This window comes from Pan troglodytes, chromosome 2 (assembly GCF_028858775.2).
Source record: "Pan troglodytes isolate AG18354 chromosome 2, NHGRI_mPanTro3-v2.0_pri, whole genome shotgun sequence".
NCBI classification, from domain to species: Eukaryota; Metazoa; Chordata; class Mammalia; order Primates; family Hominidae; genus Pan; species Pan troglodytes.
In genome coordinates, this window is record NC_086015.1 from 199,034,419 (window position 1) to 199,046,468 (window position 12,050).

Below are 12,050 nucleotides of genomic sequence, written 5' to 3' on the forward strand. Positions count from 1 at the left end.
ACAAACCCTGGCACTTCCTGCTTGGTGCCTCGGTTCAGGCCTGGGTCTTGCTCCCTGGGACCAAGGAGGGGCTTCCTCCCTGATCACCCCCGCCCCAGACACCACACCTTCGGTTCGCCCTGTGCCCACCTCTGCAGACTCCCAGGAGCAGCCCTGCACAGCGCCTCCCCCACCTCCAAGCCGGACCAGGCCACACCCTCCCCAGTGCTTCTCCTGCTCATCCATGGACAACGCTACAGGCCACTGAGTTGGCCCCCACACCCTTCCTGGGGGTGGGGGTATCTTTATGAAAATGGAGGGGAAATAGAGATGCTCTCAGCATAACAGTGCACCAGAGTCGTGAGGCCACCAATGATGGCAAAAGAAAGGTGCGCTGGTTTTGTGGCTGTGCCTTTCCGAGGACCATTTTCTTTCACCCTCTCCCCTCCTCCATGGCTCCTAAAGTCTTCTCTTCTGCTCCAGGAAGAGGAGGAGGATTGGATGGAGCCAAGGTCCTGGGTGGATGGAAGGGCCTCCAGGACCCCCTGGATGTGGAGGAGGGAGGAAAAAGCTAGGGTAGAGCAGAAAGAACCCCCAGTGTCCCCATCCTGGGCGAAGGCGGCTCTGAACATGTAAATATTTGATGGATTTACAAGAAAGATTTCCTTCTGGAATAGACTGTATCTTTACACTCTTTCAGATAACATGGGAATAGTTGAAGAGTCCTAATGTTACAAGGAAGGGGTCTCGATCTAGATCCCAAGAGAGGGTTCTTGGATCTTGTGCAAGAAATAATTCAGGGTGTGTCTGTAAAGTGAAAGCAAGTTTATTTTTTTGTTTGTTCGTTTTTATTTCGAGACAGAGTCGCTCTGTCGCCCCGGCTGGAGTGCAGTGGCGTGATCTCGGTTCACTGCAACCTCCGCCTCCCAGGTTCAAGCCATTCACCTGCCTCAGCCTCCCGAGTAGCTGGGATTACAGGCGCCCGCACCACGCCTGGCTAATTTTTGTATTTTTATTAGAGACAGGGTTTCACCATGTTGGCCAGGCTGGTCTCGAACTCTTGACCTCATGATCCACCGCCCCCCACCCCGGCCTCTCAAAGTGCTGGGGTTACAGGCGTGAGCCACCGTGCCCGGCCCGAAAGCAAGTTTATTAAGAAAGTAGAGGAATAAAAGAACAGCTGCACCACAGATGGAGGCCTGAGGGCTGCTTTGCCCATTTATACCGCTCTCTCTTGCTGATATGCTAAACAAGGGGTGGATTATCCATGCCTCCCCTTGCTAGACCATGTAGGGGAACTTCCTGATGTTGCCGTGGCATTTGTAAACTGTCATGGTGCTGGTGGGCGTGTAGCCATGAGGACGCCCAGAGGTCACTCTCATGGCCATCTTGGTTTTGGTGGGATTGAGCCGGTTTCTTTACTGCGACCTGTTTTATCAGCAAGGTCTTTATGACCTGCATCTTGTGCCAACCTCCTATCTCATCCTGTGACTTAGAATGCCTTCACCATCTGGGAATGCAGCCCAGTAGGTTTCAGCCTCATGTTACCCAGCTCCCATTCAAGATGCAGTCGCTCTGGTTCACACGCCTCTGACACGAATAACAACAGCTAAGGATGATCGAGTCTCTACCGCATGCCAAGCACTTAGCATTGTGACCGCTCTTTGTGGCAAATTCTTTTGATGTCTATGATACGGAAGAGAAAACCGAGGCTCGAGAAGGGTGAGAAAGTTGTTCGCGATCCTACACCCAGGCGGGAGTGGGGTATGCCCAGGCGGTCTTGACGAAAGCCCACGTTCCTAGCCATGACACTGGTGAGGTGGCCACGGAGAGGAAGGGACCTCCCATCACTCCGAGGCCCAGCTGCAGCCCTTGGAAGGCTGCACACCTGAGCGTGGTGTGCGCTGAGGCCGGGCCTCCCGGGGCAGCCCCAGGCAGCGGCTGGCTGCGGCAGGGGTGGGAGGGCAGGGGTAGGAAAGCACACGGCGGGTCTGGGGCGCTCCCTCCCTCGTTCCTTCACGCAGGTTCAGACTTGCATGGCCGTCTGAAGGCTCTCCCAGCTCCTCTGGCTGCCTCCTTATTTTCTCTCACACAGTCACCTCCCCTAATAGAACCCTGGGGAGTTTAATCCCCATCTCACGACTGCTTCCCGGAGGAGCCGGACGCACACTTGGCTGTGGATTTGCTCTCCAGCCACGCTCAGCTCCAGCCGGGACCGACGCGCTGAAGCCGCAGGGCCGGGTGCCGCCGGCAGGGGGCGCGCGCAGACAGGGAGGCCCCACCCCGGCCCGCGGAGGACGCGCTCCCCTCCCAGCGCAGCCCCGGCCTCCGAGCCTCGGTCCGCTCCGCCTGCACCTGCCAAGCCCGGCGTGCTGCAAAGCCTCGCTCAAGCTCACGTTAATTCCAAGTGAAGCTCAGGGGCTCTCAGTCCTGGGTGCTCATGACAACTCCGTGGGGAGCTTTTTAAAACTTATGGGCCACCGCCTGGCTCGGTGGCTCACGCCTGTAATCCTAGCACTTTGGGAGGCTGAGGCAGGTGGATCACCTGAGGTCAGGAGTTCGAGACCCGCCTGGCCAACATGGCAAAACCCCCATCTCTACTAAAAATACGAAAAGTAGCCAGGTGTGGTGGCAGGCACCTGTAATCCCAGCTACTGGGGAGGCTGAGGCAGGAGAATCACTTGAACTTGGGAGGCGCAGGTTGCAGTGGAGCTGAGATCATGCCATTTCACTCAGCCTGGGCAACAAAGCAAGACTCCGTCTCAAAAATAAAAATAAAAAATAGGCCAGCCACGGTGGCACATACCTGTAATCCCAGCACTTTGGGAGGCCGAAATGGGCGGATCACGAGGTCAGGAGTTCGAGACCAGCCTGGCCAACACAGTGAAACTACTCTATTAAAAAATGCAAAAAATTAGCCGGGCGTGGTGGCAGGCGCCTGTAATCCTAGCTACTCAGGAGGCTGAGGCAGGAGAATCGCTTGAACGCGGGAGACAGAGGTTGCAGTGAGCTGAGATTGCACCATTGCACTCCAGCCTGAGCAATAGTGCGAGATTCCATCTAGAAAATATAAATAAATAAAAATAAAAATAAATACATAAATAAATAAACCTGGCCACGGCCTAGGGACCGTGCAACTCTTGATCACCTACAAACACCTGGAAAGCACACGTTGTGGCAAACATGGGCTTTGGTGACAGGAAGACCTGGGTCCAGATCTTGCTTGCTACCTGCTTACTAGCTGTGTGACCCTGGACAAACTGCTGAACTTCTCTGAACTTGGTTTTCTTAGCTAAAGAGAGAGAATATAAGACTTCTTATGCTTGTCAGGAGGATTTGTGTAATACCATGTCAAGTTCTAAGCACAGGGTTCTCTCTGGTGGACCAGTCGTTCTCAGCGAGGACAGTGATGACCCCTAGTGGACAGTGTGGGAAGTTCTGGGAGTGTTTCAACGAGGACAGCGATGACCCCTAGTGGACAGTGTGGGAAGCTCTGGGGGTGTTTTCAGTTGTCACCGAGCCAAGGGCTACCGGCGCGAAGGGCAGGGCCTCCTGCAATGCGTGGGGCAGTGATGCGCCATGAGGAAATGTCACGGATCCTACGTGACAAAATAGTTTTGCGAACAATTTTAAGACAAACTGAATTTTCCGGAAATGCAACTACTGTGTAAGTTGAGAAAGTTTCATAACGTGTTTTGTTTGGCACTTTACCAACAGTTGTTCACCGACGTGGAAATCGTATCACTGGCGGCACCTGCCGCGTGTGGTATCTGAGTGGCCGTGACTCGTGCGTCCGCCCTCGTGTGTCACGCAGTCACTTAGCACAAGCATCTGACCCTTGTAACATCTTAGAGAAACGCTTCTCACGCGCCAGTGCACACAAATGCCTGCGGAACTTGTCAAAGTGCAGTCTCCTATCCAGTTGGTCTGAGGGGGGACCTGAGAAACTCATGCTATGAGGTCCTAGTGTAGTCACGCCTAAGTGTGTGTGCAGAGAACACATTTATTATAAACTACGCTTCTCTTAGCTCTCCTTTTTTTTTTTTTTTTTTGAGTCTTGCTCTGCCACCCAGGCTGGAGTGCAATGGAGTGATCTCGGTTCACCGCAACCTCTGCCTCCCAGGTTCAAGTGATTCTCCAGCCTCCCAAGTAGCTGGGATTACAGGCATGCACCATCATGCTGGGCTAATTTTTGTATTTTTAGTAGAGACGAGGTTTCACCATGTCAGCCAGACTGGTCTCAAACTCCTGACCTCAAGTGATGTGCCTGCCTCAGCCTCCCAAAGTGCTGGGATTACAGGCGTGAGCCACGACACCCAGCCTCTTATCTCTTGTACAACACTTAGGGCATCATCTTGGGTCGAGTTCCCCAGGAAACACTCTGAGAGGGAGATTTGTGTGCCTGTAGTGAATTAGGGTGTGCTCTCGAAAACACCTGTGAGGGGCAGATAATACAGGATCGGGCAGAGGGAGAAGTGGAGCTGTGATATAGTCATAGCAGAGGATGCAGGTGGTCCCTCAGGGCTTAGGCCTGGGGTGGCCTTCAGAGATGTCCCAAATTGATGCCGGAGTGGAGACTCGACCGGTCACTGGATGTATGCTTCCCCTCCCCCCAGGGACAAAAATGTGGCTCTCTTGGGCCTCAGCTGTGAGCTGTGAGCAGCCGACACTCCTGCAGCTGGAGGAAGGGTCTTGGTCCTGGATGACTGGTGTGGGTGGCAAACCCCAAATCTGCGATCAACAGTACACTGATGTTTAAACATGGTATGTGGACAGATTACATTACCTTTGGAATTTCATTTCAGTATAGTAAGGCAAACCCCAAATCTGTGACTGACAGTAGGCTGATGTTTAAACACGGTATGTGGACAGATTATATTACCTTTGGAATTTCATTTCAGTAAAGTAAAGGTGTTGCAAAATATTTGTCCTAGAAAGGGAACACTGAGTTTCGTAGGTTTACAGCCTCTGTACAGGGTAAATGGCAGAGGCTCCTATTACCAGAAATGATAGTTCACCAAGCTCAGCAAATACCTACTGAGTGCCTACCATGTGCCAGGCGCTGTTTTAGGCACTTGGAGATACATTGATGAACAAAGCAATGAAGGCCTGTCCTCACTGGAGCTTACATTCCAGCAGGTGACAAGGGGTTACAGGCTATGATCACAGTTTTCAGTTTCAGGCCCACATCTGCCCTCTGGATGACCCACAAGGCCTCCCATAGTTGGCATCAGTCAGTGGGTACCTAGTTTACAGCAAACCCACCACAACAGCTGGACAGGCACAGAGAACTCTTCTCTCTGACCAGAGGATCTGTGCTTCCAAAAGTATGGAGGAAATTCCCATTGGCTTTTTTTTCTCGTTCCATCTTCTCTTTGGCCGCAGAGGCAGCTGCAGTCTCAGGAAGTGTGTGGTGAAGCAGGGAAGCTAAAGCCCAGGCCTTCAAGCCAAAGAGCCAGAAAGGGTGGGGGAATAAGGGTGGGGTGGGGTGGCCCCAAAGCCAGAAAGTGTCACAGAGACTGAAGAGAAGGAGGTGCTCAGGGCAGGAATCCCATAAAGCTGGATCCAAGCTCCTGGGCCCATCCCTCGACGGCGCAGGCGCGGACCGTAAGTATCCCTTGACGGCGCAGGCGCGGACCGTAAATATCCCTCGACGGCACAGGCGCGGACCGTAAATATCCCTCGACGGCGCAGGCGCGGGCCGTAAGTATCCCTCGACGGCGCAGGCGCGGGCCGTAAGTATCCCTCGACGGCGCAGGCGCGGGCCGTAAGTATCCCTCGACGGCGCAGGCGCGGACCGTAAGTATCCCTCGGCGGCCCAGGCGCGGACCGTAAGTATCCCTCGACGGCACAGGCGCGGGCCGTAAGTATCCCTCGACGGCGCAGCCGCGGACCGTAAGTATCCCTCGACGGCGCAGGCGCGGACCAGAAATTGCACACCGAAGGCCCTGAGAACTGAACCGTGGGTAGATTATCACCCCGGTCCCAGACTGGCTACTGGTTTGTGCACGTGTGGGGCGGATCCCAACCACAAAATACAGAGACTTGAAAACTGACATTGGAGCTGCCCTCGCTGGAACTTGGGGTCTCAGCCTAAGTCAACTACCTGCTAAAACCAACCTGCTGACAAACAAAAATAACATTCTCTGCAGGCTTTAAACAAGACCCAGAATCTCATAACTTCATCTTCACAGAGTCTAAGATACAATCCAAAACTACTCAACATACAAAGAACCACAGAACTCTCACATCTCACAAGGAGAAAGACAAGCAACTGAGGCCAATCCCAAGATGAGGCAGGTGTTGGAATATCACAGACGTTAAGCAGCTGTTATAACCATGCTCCAAGGAGTAAGAACAAACACTACTGAAGTGAACAAAAAGATACATCATCTTGGCAGATACATGCAATATTAAAAAGAAATATGAAAATTTTAGAACTGAAAAATACAACAACCCAAATAGAAAATTCGCCTGAGAGGCACAAGATGAGAATGGGCCACAGGCCATGGACCTCCACAGGCAGCCCCGAGGCCTCCTCGGGTTTGGAGGACGTGGGTGGAGGGCACTGAGACCAGCACCAAAACAAGTGGCTTTGGTCCCAGAACCCTTGATGCTGCTGCCACTGAGGCCACCCATGTCCAAATCTGCCCAGTCCTGCCTGGCTCACAGTCTGGCTGCGCCTGCCTCCCCTCACCTCCACCCCTGCCCCACAACCATTACGCATTTCCTCAACTGCCTCCTCTATGAGCCCCTCCCACCCAGATGCAAGCTCCCACCGGGAGGGGACTGGTGGTTTCTCTCTTACTGTCATCACGACGCTCTGCATACAGCAAGAGGCACAAGAGGAGGTCTGGCAAAAGGAGGACGCACCTCCAACTTGGTCTGCAGGGAAGAAGCAAAAGCGAACAGGAAATAAGGTCTCGCAGCTGGAAGTTCTGACGCTTCGAATTCCTCACAATTTCTCAACCCCATTTCAAGACGAGGAAACTGATGCCATTGAGAGATTAAAAGGCTAGAATGGGCGGGCGCGGCGGCTCACGCCTGGAATCCCAGCACTTTGGGAGGCCGAGGCGGGTGGGTCACTTGAGGTCAGGAGTTTAAGAACAGCCTGGCCAACATGGAGAAACCCCGTCTCTACTAAAAATACAAAATTAGCTGGGCGTGGTGGCATATCCCTGTAATCCCAGCTACTTGGGAGGCTGAGGCAGGAGAATCGCCTGAACCTGGGAGGCAGAGGTTGCCGTGAGCTGAGATCGTGCCATTGCACTCCAGCCTGGGCAACAAGAGTGAAACTCCATCTCAAAAAATAAATAAAATAAAATAAAAGGCTAGAATGAAGTTGCACACAAGTAGCAGAGCTGGGACCCAACCCAGGGCCTTTAGCAAGGGAAGATGAGAGAGCAAAGAAAAGAGGCACAGACAGCAGAGGCAGCTCTGGGAAGGGCCAAAGCATCAGCCTCCGCCGTCGGCCTTCTCCTTCCTGGGACAGAACGCCAGAGCTGGGAGGGGCCCAATCTCCTCCTTTACGGTCTGTGAAACTCAGGCCCAGGGAAAACAGGGGCCTGCCTAAGGTCACACAACCAGTGGCAGAAATACTTGCTTTCCTGAACTGTCTATATTTAAGTAAAACTAAGTACAATAAGGCTTTTAGAAGCTTCATCAGGATTTCATTTTTACCAAAATATGTACAGTGTAAGAAGAAAGTTCTTGAGCCAGGTGCAGTGGTGCATGCCTGTAGATCCAGTTACTCAAGAATAGCAACACCCTATCAGAAAGAAGAAAAGGAAGGGAGGAAGGAAGGAAAAGAAGGAAGGAAAGGAAGGAAGGAAGGCAGAGAGGGAGGGAGGGAGGAAGGAAGGAAGGGAAGAAGGAAGGGAGGGAGGAAGGAAGGGAGGGAGGGAGGAAGGAAGGGAGGGAGGGAGGAAGGGAGGGAGGGAGGGAGGAAGGGAGGGAAGGAGGGAGGAGTGTAGAGGTGTGCTTAACAAATCTTTTGCTCAAATAGCATAATGGGCCCAGGCGCAGTGGTTCACACCTGTAATCCCAGCACTTTGGGAGGCTGAGACCGGTGGATCACTTGAGGTCAGGAGTTCGAGACCAGCCTGGCCAACATAGTGAAACCCTGTCTCTACTAAAAATACAAAAATTAGCCAGGCGTGGTGGCACATGCCTGTAATCCCACCTATTCAGGAGGCTGAGGCAGCAGAATCACTTGAACCCAGGAGGCAGAGGCTGCAGTGGGCCAAGATCGCACCACTGCACTCCAGTCTGGGCAAGAGAGCGAGATTCTGTATCAAAAAAAAAAAATAGCATAATGGCCAACTGTGATTTTTTCAAGGAATGCACCAGCGTAAATGCTAAGCACTGAGAGGGGATGATTCAATAGTAATAGACTTAGCACAGTTAGGTTTCTTTGGCAATAAGAATAATAGAAGAAAAATGGGAACTATCTCTATAACCAGCCAAACGGGAATGACAGAGTATTTTGGCACATGTGCTCAATATTTACAAATCTATAATAAAGTGAGCACGTTAAAAAACATACACACAACAGGAGAGAAGCCCCAAGCTGTGCAACAGTGATTGGATTCAAGAGCCAGGATGAGCTGAAGGTTCCGTTGTTCTCTTTTGCATGACACTTAGGGCAGCATCTTGGGTGGAGTCCCCGGGAAACACTCTGAGAGGGAGGTTATCCAGAAGCTCTATAATGAGAATGTTCTTTTGGCAAAGAAGGTAAACATTTTATTTGGGGGGAAAAAGCCATTCTTTTATTTTGGCACAGGGCTGACAGTTGGAATGACAGCTTGTGTGATGTCAGGCCCTCCATACCTGCTCACCTGTTCCTGCTTTGCTCATCACTGCCCTCTGGCTCCCAGCACAGTGCCAGGTACACAATAGAAAGTAGAAAACATGTGTTGATGAATGGATGAATAACATACTTAGACATAAGATATTATTTGAAATTTTAAAACTTCTATGAGGGGGCAGAATTTTATTTTTCTTTTTTCCTTTTTCGACCTCAGAAGCTTCCAGAAAAAAAATCGTTTTAATTAAAAAAAAAAATGCCTGGGTGCGGTCGTTCACGGCTGTTATCCTAGCACTTTGGGAGGCCGAGGCAGGTGGATTGCTTGAGCCCAGGAGTTCCAGACCAGACTGAGCAACATGGTGAAACCCTGTCTCTACAAAAAATTAGCCGGGCGTGGTGGCACCTGCCTGTAGTCCCAGCTACTTGGGAGGCTGAGGTGGGAGAATCACCTGAGCCTGAGAGGCAACAAAGGTTGCACTGAGCCCAGATTGTGCCACTGCACTCCAGCCTGGGCAACCGAGCAAGACCCTGTCTCAAAAACAACCACAAAACTTCTAGTACAGAAAGGAATTAGAATTATTCCAAATGGGAAGTATGTAACTGAGACAAAGAAAAATAAATGCACATTAGACAGAGGAAGCTGTTAGCTTTCTTGCCTGCAGACTAGGCTGTGGTTAAACAGCATCGTTATCAGACAAGACAGAGTGCTAGTAACCCCGGACTTCCGGCAGCCGAACCACTCCCCCAAACACAGTGCTGCCCAGGCCTCTGAAAGAAGCTCAAGCCTGTAGCGCCGCCACCTCCGACCCGGGTTAGGCCCGACACGGCTTTTCCTCTGATCAATTCTCCTCACTCCCAAGGCCATGATGAGCCCTGAGGTTCCAAGGGAGAGAGGGTGAGCGGGGTGGGCGGCTGGCAGGCCAAGAAGGGAAGGGAGTAGGGGGGCTCCCTGCAGGCTGAGTCCTTCCAGAGCCACCCTGGCTCAGGGATGCTCACTGCTCCAGGGCCCTCTCTGATACTGGCAGGGGAGGACATGGGACTGGGGACCCAGTGATTTGCCATCACAGACAGTATGTCTTCCATTAAAACAATTACTGCATTTTGGCCGGGCGCGGTGTCTCAAGCCTGGAATCCCAGCACTCTGGGAGGCCGCGGCGGGAGGATTGCTTGAGCTCGAGAGTTCAAGACCAACCTGGGCAACATAGTGAGACCTCATCTCTAAAAATAAAATAAATAAAAATGAAATAAAATAATAAAATAAAATAAAAATCCTCTGGGCATGGTGGCTCATGCCTGTAATCCCAGCACTTTGGGAGGCCTAGGCGGACGGGTCACCTGAGGTCAGGAATTCGTGAGACCAGCCTGGCCAACAGAGTGAAACCCCATCTCTACTAAAAATACAAAAATTAGCCGGGCATGGTGGCAGGCGGCTGTAGTCCCAGCTACTCAGAGGCTGAGGCAGGAGGATCGCTTGAACCCGGGAAGCAGAGGTTCTGGTGGGCCGAGATCGCACCATTGCACTCCAGCCTGAGTGACAGAGTGAGACTCACTCTCTCTCTATATATATATATACATATATATATTTTTTATATAAACATACATATAAAAATTTTACATAAATATTTTAAAATATATGTCCAGAACATAAGTCCTTTCTTTAAAAACATATATGGCCAGGCACGGTGGCTCACGCCGGTAATCCCAGCACTCTGGGAGGCTGAGATAGGTGGATCACCTGAGGTCAGGAGTTCAGGACAAGCCTGGTCAACACGGTGAAGCCCCATCTCTACTAAAAATACAAAAAAGTCAGCTGGGTGTGGTGGTGTGTGCCTGTAATTCCAGCTACTTGGGAAGGCTGAGGCAGGGGAATTGCTTGCACCTGGGAGGCGGAGGTTGCAGTGAGCCGAGATCCGGCCACTGCACGCCAGCCTGGGTGACAGAGTGAAACTCTGTCTCAAAAAAAAATATATAGAGAGAGAGAGAGAGAGAGAGAGTACATTTTCTTTCATGAAAAAAACTCAAAACTTATGTTTTATTTTAATAAGAGAGCCAAATATTTCTGGAAAACCTTTTAGCACTATTTATTAAAACAATTTGTTACAGCTGGGTGCGGTGGCTGACGCCTGTAATCTCAACACTTTGGGGAGGCCGAGGTGGGTGGATCACTTGAGCACAGGAGTTTGAGACCAGCCTGGGCAACATAGTGAGATCTCATCTCTACAGAAAAAAGAAAAAAAAGAACATAACTATGTGGGTATAGTGGCGCCTGCCTGTAGTCCTCACAGCTTGGGAGGCTGAGGTGGGAGGATCCCTTGAGCCTGGAGGGTCAAGGTACGGTGAGCCGAGCTGAGCTGGAGCCACTGCACTCCAGCCTGGGAGACAGAGGGACACCTTGTCTCTAAATAAATGAACAGTTACAAGATAAAAAACATTAACAAAATGTGTTAACTGGAGTTTATCCACAGAATAAAAACTAGGTAGTGTTTAAATATTCTTTGAGAAGATGAATTTAAAGATACAGAAAACGGGCCAGGCACAGTGGCTCATGCCTATAATCCCCGCACTTTGGGAGGCTGAGGCGGGAGGATTGCTTGAGTCCAGAAATTCAAGACCAGCCTGGGCAACATAGTGAGACCTCGTCTCTACTAAAAATAAAAAAATAAAAAAATTAGCCAGGTGTGGTGGGGCACGCCGGTCACCCCAGCTGCTTGGGAGGCTTAAGTGGGACGATCGCCTGAGTCCAGGAATTCCAGGCCACCCTGAACCGTGATCATGCCACGGCACTCATCCTGGGTGACAGAGAGTGACCTTGATTCAAACAAAAAACCAAATAAAATAAAGATAAAAATAAACCTTAAGGAAACCCTGTATGCTGGATGACCTTATTTTATAAAACCGTAATACACATATATGTGCACAGAAACAAAGTGGAATATATCAAAATTTTAAGTGGCTTTCTGGGTGTTTAATTTTCTCACTGCGCTCTTCTGAATGGTCCAAGTCAACAAAGAGCATGTATAACAATCATAAAAACTTTTTTTTTTAATACAGTGGAACTGAGGCTTCCCAAATGGAGTGGCGCGATGCCAGGACTTCTGCTGGAGAGTGACTGCCCGCTCTCCCAGCCCTCAGCTTCCCTCCAGCTAGCCCAGAGCCACTGGCTTCTGGCCCAGGTGCAGGCGTGGCGTTTTCCAGAGCCCCCCACCCTGCTCCTTTCCTGACCTTAGATCCTGGCTGGTCCCCGTTTGGCTCCAGATGGCGGGCG